At 49.0% G+C, this 9,555-nt stretch overlaps 1 protein-coding gene across 1 annotated transcript in view; it reads left to right on the top strand.

Annotated features, from left to right (window-relative positions):
• The first annotated feature begins 8,085 nt into the window (after window positions 1-8,085).
• The window catches only part of GARRE1 (granule associated Rac and RHOG effector 1), an 82,533-nt gene continuing 81,063 nt past the window's right edge, over window positions 8,086-9,555 (top strand). The window contains exon 1 of the mRNA XM_047078289.1: window positions 8,086-8,151. The gene's annotated coding sequence lies outside the window, so the exon portion shown is untranslated. The remainder of the gene's footprint in view (window positions 8,152-9,555) is intronic.

The raw sequence follows: 9,555 nt of genomic DNA, 5'->3' as shown, positions 1-9,555 counted from the left end.
TGTGCTTACATGCTTGTGTTAGGTTTATGTTTGTGGATTTGTGTTCAGCTCTGTTTTTCCCACCAAATGGGTGTTAAGGATCACTTTTATCTCATTCATCACTCTATCCCCAGTACCCAGCACAGTGCCTGGCCCATAGTAGATGCTCAGAAATGTGTTGAATAAATGAGGAACCTACTTAGTGAATGCCTGCTGTTTGCTGTATACCATATCCAGTGCTGAAGATACAGCTGAGTATGAGATGAACGTTGTCTAAGCTCACTGTCCAGAAAGGGCAAAACTTACAGTTTTGTGGGCATAAAGACTATGGGGATATATACAGTTGAGGATTTCAGAGAAGACTTCCTGGAAGAGGAGGCCCACGAGGTCATGCTTTAAAGAGCTCTGCCACCAGAGGCCTGTTCTGGGTGAGGGCCAAACTTGTGACCGGTTCTGGACTCGTGGTGCTCTTGGATTTGCCCATGACTGTGACTGTGTAGATGTGGAAAACAGCTTGAATTGCTAATTTTATGAGATCACAGGTAATCTCATTTCTTCTTACTGACCTGATCAGCTTCTGTGTGAGGTGATGTAGTACTTTCAGGGTTTCTCCATATATTTTAAGGCCACCTGGCTCCCTTTCAATCAGCCCAATCTCCTTGGTGATTCTAGTAGGAAGCTCGGAGCTATGGCAAGTCAAAAGTGGCTTTTAGTTTCATCAGCTCCCTCTTATGGTGTTCACTGGGTAGCTCAGAACTGGATGCTCTTGCGCCCTCATTTGGAGCAGTGTAGACTGATGAGGCTTCATTGTTTTGCGCTTTACCAGCAATGTTTCATGGAAGTGAAATCATTGTAGGTTAAGAGCCAAATCTTAGTGTATAAACTCAGCCTTTCCCCAAGTATTTCTAATGACTTAGCTTAAAAATATATTTGGTTCTGCCCAGCTTTGCCCCTATATGGAAGGCATGAGTACTTGGCAGCTTGCGGGTTAGGGTTAAGGTTAGGTGCAACACTGCCAGGCAGTGAGAAGGCTGGGGGGTCTGGGCTCTGAGCCCATCTCTCCCAGTGGAGTGAGTGGGGGCGGCAGGAGGAGAAAACCCCTCTTGCCTTTCGTCACTCAAACACACTGCTCTCTGACCTGGCTGGAACATCTGCTTGCCCGAATTGCACATGGGAGGCAGCCAGCTATCTGATGCTTATGTGGTCCTGCCCTCCAGCACCTACATCCACCAGGAGTTGAGTAGCCCAGACCTCTTTGGAAGGGAGTCTGGGTTCTGTGACCAGTCCCCAAGGTCTCACAGGTTGCCATCACCACTAGAAATTAAGCCGGTGGCAGTTTACTGCTCCTGCTTGCTAACAGTTGAAGAAGACCCAATTGAAATGCTCTAACCAGACTGTAACTGGGGATAACCACATGTAAAGATCTCTACGTGGAGCCATACAGCAACTTCAGAGTTGTCAGGTTGGAGGAATTTGGCACCATGTTTTGAAGAAATGAAAACCCAGCTCCCGAGACTCTCCTTCCCACTGTGTGAGGGAGCAGACAAGCCACAGGATAGCAGTCTGTAAGTTACTCCCGGGCATCAGGACAGCTGCCAAGGACAGCCATTCTAGTGGCCACAGTGCTCTTTTTGTTAGGGCTAATAAACCCCCTCTTGTTTCCGTGACAAGGAGTTGGGGTTATTACGTTTTGATAACCAAAAGAAAGTCACCCGCACTCAGGAAAGGGGACAGAGTTCTGCTTTCTTCAGCCAGATGGACCTGAGAAGGTCTCATTCCCCTCAATCTTGGCCCCTGGTGGGTTTACAAATCTGAGGGGGATGCTCATAAATTTAATTGTTCAGAACTCCCAACAAGTGTTCAAGTCCGTACTTTTTACGAGGCCACAGAGTTGACTGCAACTCTTCACTTGCAATTCCTGAGAGACACATCTTGCCAGACGAGAACCAAGCACAGACCTTCTGAGCACAAACCTTCTGAGGGCAGTGCCCGTGGCCAGGTCCATATACTGGAACCTGAGGAGAGTAAGGCCTTGGTTCTGTCAGCTATGAAATGGACTGGAGCTGCCCCTGGTTTTCAGGATGACTTGACCTGAAGGCCACAGCACCTATGGCTTCACCAATACCAGAGCCTTTCCTTGTTCCCGCCCCAGCACACCTTCCTTTCCTGCCCATAAGCCCTTGGACCCCTGGAAGTCTGTAGGGCCTGGGATATATCCCTTTCCACTGTGTAGACCTTCACGGCTGATCACTGTGGTGGGCTTAGCCTCTAGGGTGGTCCCTAGTCTATAGCTGCTCTCCCTAACACCTCTTCCACATAATCTGGACACCTCTGTTTCACCAAACCCCAAAGAGGCCCCAGGGAGTCCCCCAGCAGCTCCTCCTGCCTGTATCTTCCATGTTCCCTGAGGTGGTACCAGGTATTCTGTCCTGCCTACAGGGGAAGGAGCCTGGACTCCTGGGGTCCAGCCCACCCATCAGGTTTCTCCCAGGCCCCTGGCCAGCCCCAACCCCTCAGAACAATGAAAGGCAACCTGGGATCTTAGAGGTGGGGGTGAGACAGCAGCAGATGGCTCTTCCTGGTAAGGGCCCCTTGGCCACAGTACAACAATTTCCAGCCAGTGAAGAAAGGACAACAGGATGCTCAGATGCTTACACACAGGGGAAAGGGAGGAGTGAGCAATGACTTCCTCAGGGAGGCAATCCAGAGACTGGGGGAGAAGTTTCCCCTTTAACACATGACTCACACTGCCCTTACCCCCTTTCCTGCCTGGGCCACGCCACTCAAGCTAGACTGGACTGGCCTTGCCACAGCCTCTCTCCATGCCCAGCAGCAGACAGCCGGTTGCTCTGTCCAGAACGTCTGGCCAGCCCTCTCCAGACTCGCTTCCCAATCCTGTGGATTCTGGAATGCAATTACCCTTCCTGGGGCTCACAGCCCATATTGCAGCTTTCACACTCTGCCCAGGGGAGACCAGTAAGGTAGAGGAGCGAAGGTACCCTTTCCAAACCAACGCCATTGCTCCTGCCCCACCTCCAAAACTTGGCTGTGACAACTCCTTCCCTGAAGGCTCTTCTTTCAGACATGCCCACTAAAACTAACATGTGAAAGCCCAGCCTGGGAGCCCTGGCTTCTGCCATGAAGAATACACAAGCCAACTAATAATTTTGGCTGCTTAAAAAAAATCAGTTCTCATTCCTCATGAGCCCCTCTGTGTGGATGTTTGTATTCTGCAGCCTTTCACATTAGGAATGTGAAGCCTTCATAAAAAGCTAGCCATAGCAAATCTGCTTTTCTCTCTCTCTCTCAGTGAAGGGGGAGGCATCTCATGCCAAGGTCAAGGTGCATCTCGCCCATCTCACTAATGCAGAGCTGTTCCGTCACTGAGGAGCTCCTGAAGTCTCATGCTGCTCATTTCCTGCAGTGACGATCTCTGAGGTTCTCATCCCTTGCATGGGGTCTGGCTCCAACCAGCTGTGCCTCTAACCAGATACACAGGGGATCACGTGATTCAGGGAGAGACCCTGTTCCCCGGCCTGGGCCTTCTTGGCCTCCTCAGTGGCAAACTGAGGTGTTAGTCTGGTGGTCTCTGGGGTGCCATCCTATCCCTATGTGCATGTGAAGGGTCCAATCACAGACCTCTCTGGAGAGCTGCAGGGTCACAGCTTCCCTCCCTGAAGACACGGGGACTCCAGGAGGACCTGGCCTCCATCTCTAGACCCTGTAGACTCCACCCTCTTTTCTTGACACTCTAGTGTAAGGGAGCTTGGAATAAAGAGGTGACACGACTTGACAGATATCTCAAATGTGTGTGATGGGTACATGGGTGTTTTTTTCCCTTCCTCTCCATATGTATGAGTGTTTGATGAATGCAAACAATAGTTCAGACCTCTAGGAGGTAGGTATGATAGCTGTAGATATACTATTCGCAAAGCAGATTTGATACGTGCACAGTGCAAAATATCCTCAGGTAAGCTTGAAAAGCCCAAGACGGCCTAGTGCTCAAAGGCCACCAAAAGGGCCCCAAGGTTGGCAAGGTTCACACTGAGCCCAAATAAGAACTGCACAAATGAGCTGAAACTAATATAACACTGCATGTTAATTATACTTCAATAAAAAGAAAACAAAGAAAACAGAACTGCATGCATGGCTGAATGGGTCTCTAGAACTCCTGGTCCTGGATTGAAGTCTATGGAAGGGGCCCAGATGGAGCCAGGCATAAGTTGTTTCCGACACACTATCTGGGACCATGGGGTTCAGAGTGAAGTGAGCAGCAGTGGTTAAGCACATGGGTCAGAGCCTGGCAAGTAGGGAGGGAGCCTCTTTCAAGTCCCATCCAATGTTTACCAAGTGCCTCCAGGCATAGCCACTGGAGCCTGGGGCCTGTCTCAGGAGCTACGAGCACCTCGGAATGGTGGGTGGGCTTGTTCTGAGATGGCAGGAACCACACTTGGCCACATAGAAGCCAGCCATCATCCCTGGTCCTTCTCCAGCCTACACAGGTAAGGTGACACCAGCACCCAGGGACACTTCCTCCAAACCAGCTGTCCTTTCCGCCTCACATGCTTCCTCTTGTCACTTGGAATCCACGGCCCATCATGTCAGTAACACTTTTGGCTCTGTTACTCAACTGCCAGATGAATCCTTGCTTCACCTTCACCTTTACCTGAAAGCTGCTGGGGCAAGTCACTTAACAGGAAAGAGGGCTCTACTCTGAATGGATAATTAGCAACCTGAAATAGATTCTCCATGCAATTTGTAAATTCTCCCAAATTTCTCCTTTCAACTCCCCTTTCTGCTTTCACACCTTTCCCACTTTCCTCACACCTCTGTCCCCAAGCTTCCCTCTCTCTTTGCTGCAAAGCATTTTACATCCCCTCGAGCCTTTGCAGAACCTCACAAAATGACCATCATGTCTCTCCTGTATACTCAGCCTGTTTCTGCCAACTGGATCCTCCTCTCTGACATTGAAATGTGTGTAAATCTCTCCCACCTTATTTAAGAAAAAATGTTTTAATGTTTAATTATTTAGAGAGAGCGTGTGAACGCACCTGGGTGCACATGTGGAGGGGCAGAGGGGGAGAGAGAGGATCCAAAGCAAGCTCCATGCTGTCAGTTCAGAGCCCTACACAGGCTCAAACCCATGAACCATGAGATAACGACCTAAGCAGAATCAAGAGTCAGATGCTTAACCAACTGAACCACCCAGGCGCCCCTAACTCTCTTCCATTTTAAAAAACCAAACACCAGGGCACCTGGCTGGCTCAGTCAATGGATGCGACTCTTGATGCTAGGGTTCTGAGTTCACACCCCACGTCGGGCATAGAGCTTACTTAAAAAAAAAAAAAAAAAAAAAAAAGTCACCAAAAAGCCTCCCTTCAATCTAAACTCACCTTCAGCTCCTACCCACAGCTTCAATGAACCTAAGCTCCAATGACATCTCCAGCTGCAGACCCTCCATCCCCAGTTGCCTCCTCAGTGCATCCTCCTTGATGTCATGTTTACAGTGGAACTCATGGCCTTCTTTCTGTCTTCGAGACTTTCCAGCACTGTGTCACCACTACAATGGTTCATCCCAGAGAGTCGGGAGAAATCTAGGATTCCGTTCTCTTCCTGACCCTCCATATCCATTTCATCAGTGACTTCCATCTGCTTTGTTCCCCACTGCCACTACCTCAGTCTGTGAGTGGCTTTCCACATGAGGTTCACATACCCATGGGTGAACATCTACTAGAGGACAGGAAGAAAATGTTAGAACTTCTATATAGATTTTCTTTTTAATCCTTTAAAATTATTTATGTTTCATAATGTAAATAGTATGTTAGTAGTGTAGTGGATATATATAGGCATTCCTTGGCATATTCCAGATTTGGTCCCAGACCACTGTAAAAAAGCTAATAGTGCAATAAAGTGAGTCAAGTGAATTTTTTGGTTTTCCAGTGCATATAAAAGTTATGTTTAGGGGCACCCGGGTGGCTCAGTCAGTTAAGTGTCTGACTTCAGCTCAGGTCATGATCTCACAGTTTGTGGGTTTGAGCCCCGCGTGGGCTCTGTGCTGTCAGTCCAGAGCCTGGAGCCTGCTCTTGATTCTATGTCTCCCTCTCTTTTTGCCCCTCCCCTGCTCACACTCTCTGTCTCAAAAATAAACATTAAAGTTCTTTTTAAGTTTTGTTTACAATAATACTGTAGTCTGTTAAGTGTGCAACGGCATTATGTCTAAGAAAACAATGTACAGGGGTGCCTGGGTGGCTCAGTCTGTTGAGCGTCCGACCTCGGCTCAGGTCATGATCTCGTAGTTTGTGGGGTTCAAGCTCCACATCAGACTCTGTGCTGGCAGCTCAGAGCCTGGAGCCTGCTTCAGATTCTGTGTCTCCCTCTGTCTCTCTGCCTGCTCCCCCACTCATACTCTGTCTCTTTCTCCTTCAAAAATAAACATTAAAAAAAAAGAAAACAATGTACATACCTTAATTTAAAAATACTGTATTGCTAAAAAATGCTAAGCATCATCTGAGTTTTCATTGAGTCATAATCACTGATCATAGATTATCATAACAAATACAATAATAATGCAAAAACATGAAATATTGGGAGAATTACCAAAAGTGCACAGAGATACAGAGTGAGCAAATACTGTTAGAAAAAATAATGCCAATAACTAGCTCAATGCAGAGTTGCCACAAACCTACAAATTTTAAAAAATGCTGGATCTGAAAAGTGCAATAAAGGGAAGCATATTAGAATGAGGTATTTTTGTATGTATTAATAAAATCTAGATAGTAGTCAAACTTTTGCTGATAGAAGTTCAAGAACAATAAGAAAAATGTGGAGGCCCTGATCTAAATCAGAATTGTTTTTTGCTTGGACAATTGAAATAGTTTCCTGATAGCTAGCTATCTAAAATATACATAGAATTCACAATTTTAACCATTTTTAATTGTATAGTTTTGGGGTGGTTGTGCACTATCACCACATCCATCTCCAGAAGTTTTCATCTTCTGAAACTGAAACTCTCTACCCGTTAAATACAAACTCCCCATGCTCCCCTCGCCCCATTCCCTGGCAACTACCATTCTACTTCCTGTCTCTATGAGTTGCTTATTCTAGGTATCTCCTATAAGTAGAATTATAAAATATTTGTCCTTTTGTGAGTGGCTTATTTATTAGCATAATGCTTCATGGTTCATACATTTGTAGCATGTCAGAATTTCCTTCCTTTTTAAGGCTGAATAGTATTCCATTGCATGGATATACCACATTTTATCTACTCATACATCAACGGACACTTGGGCTGCTTCCACCTTTTTGACTAATACGAAAAAGGCTGCTATGAACATGGGTGTAGAAATCTACATCCCCTTTTGCCTCCCCCTCTATAGTCCTCTGCAACTGTAGTCCAGGCAATCCCTTTAAACGCGCAAGCATGGTAAAATCATCCCTCGCTTTAAATTTACTAGTTTCCCACTGCTCTCAGGCAAAATCTTACTATCCTAGTTTCTCGAACACACATTGAAGACACCTGCTGTTTCTTCTGCCCTAACATGCTTTCCTCTCTGCTTCTCTAAGTTGTTTCTTCCTTCTCTCCTTTAGGACCTCAACTCCTGTTCTATTTCCTGGGCAAATAATTCCCTGATCACCCTCCTACACTAGGTCAGGGAACTCTCCCCCTCCCTCTTTCACTTTCCCCTCCTACCACTTGTCACAATTGGCACTATCTCATCGTGCGTATTTGTGGCAATTTTATTGTGTTTCCACTAGAGAATAAACCAATGAGAGTGAGGGCATTACCCTGTTCCTACAGTGCCTGTCAGGACGTGGCATCCAGTAAGCACTCATTATTTGAGTAATCTATTTCAATAATAAGTCTGTGAGGACGTAGCTAACCCCTCCCGCCCACAGGCCAAGCCACAGTGGAGGATAGGGGTGGCCCTGCAGGCTCCGGCCGACTGTCTCTACCCCCCACCCTAGCCGTCCCACAGGGAGGTCCTCGGTGTCTGGGGTAGGAAGCTCAGGGCCGCCCCCTCCCGGCTCGCGCAGCGGGGATCAGCTCCGAGCCCCCGGGTCCGCCTCCACTCCGGCGTCCGCCTGGGGCGGGGGCGGGGCCGGCCTGGAGACGTCACTTCCGGTGTACACAGCCGGTCCGGGCGGTGTGCTGGGGGCCGGGGCGCGTCGCAGGTGAGGAACGGGCGCGAGCGGGCACTCCGTGGCGCAGGCGGGCGGGCTGGTGGGTGGCCGGTGGGCTGCGGGCCGGGACTGGCGACTGGACGAGCTCGCGGACAGCCGCTCCGCTCGGGGCCGCGGGGCGCGGGGCCGTGGGCTCCCGCCCCTTGCCCGTCCGCTGTGGAGGACGCCGGGCTCTGGGGGCGCTGGCCGGGCGGACGGAAGCCCGGAGGGGCCTCATGGCTCGTGCCCGGGACTGGGGGCGCCGGGGTACTCCGCAGACGCTGGACGGGAGGGGCGGGGGGCGCTCCCTCGGTCCCCCGGGGCCGGGGAGGTCGGGCTGGCGCCGGCGCCCGTTCCCGGAAGCCGGCGGAGCGGTCCGCGGAGGCACGGCGGCCTGTGGGCGTCCGGGGTCCGCCGAGACTGGCTGGGGACGCGGCCCTCACGCCGCCCCGCGGCTGCCTGGCCGGCTGCGCGCACCTTCGCGGCCGTGCGGGGCCACCGAGGGACACGATTTTCCGGCCCCGCGGAGCCTGCTGGCGCAGTCGAGCCGGGGGAGGTTCTGCGGGGACCCGGCAGGGCTGGGGGCTGAAGGACGCACGCCTGTGGGGCGAGTGCAGGGTCAGGGGTGTGTCTTCCTGCTCCGCGCGGTGCGAGGAAAGAAGCACGCCTGGTTGGCATGATAAGAATTCTGTTCATACTCCTCACAAAATTTGCCAGGTGAACACTCAGGTTGGGGGACCCCGATTTGAAAAAAGCTTGTTCCCGCACCGTCACCCCCATTATAAAAGCAATTCATTCTCCTCACATGCAAGACAACACAAAAAGTGTTGTGACAATACTTTTTCAAATGACAGTCATCCGCCAGCCTGCCACTCAGTGACGATCATTGCTAACATTTTGGTTATGTCAGTAAATACAACGCATTTCACTTGTATTGTCACTTCTGTGGACTTGATTGCACACCGTAATTTAAAGCCCTGCTGGTACATAGGTAGATTGTTCCCAGTTGGTCACATCACAAGATAATTTTGTCAAAAGGAATCGTCTGATTGTTTTAGGATAAATTTACAAATGAGGTCAAAGGTAACCTTCGTGTAAAAAATCGGTTATATTTGTTTTCTTTATTGACAAGTTGGAAAAATTCTTCTCCGTCCCGGTGTTATAAAAACTTCCATTCATTTTGCTTCTCGTTTCATGGTTTTATTATGATTATTTTTTTAATTTCAGTTTAAAAATTGCTCAAAATTTCGTTTTGGTGTAAGATAGAAAATATTTTCCAAATGGTTAGTTGACCCAGTTTTATTGAATAAGCTATGACTGCCGTTTTATCATATTTTAGATCTGAAGTTCTCAGTATGTGTTTATAAGACACTACTCACAAATTTGATATGTAGATTTTGTGAAGACTGTTTTTAA

The sequence above is a fragment of the Lynx rufus genome, unplaced genomic scaffold (genome assembly GCF_022079265.1).
Source record: "Lynx rufus isolate CCGP_SWC_20201006 ecotype Redwood Valley unplaced genomic scaffold, mLynRuf1.p SCAF_16, whole genome shotgun sequence".
NCBI classification, from domain to species: Eukaryota; Metazoa; Chordata; class Mammalia; order Carnivora; family Felidae; genus Lynx; species Lynx rufus.
This window is presented reverse-complemented; position numbering and strand designations above follow the sequence as displayed.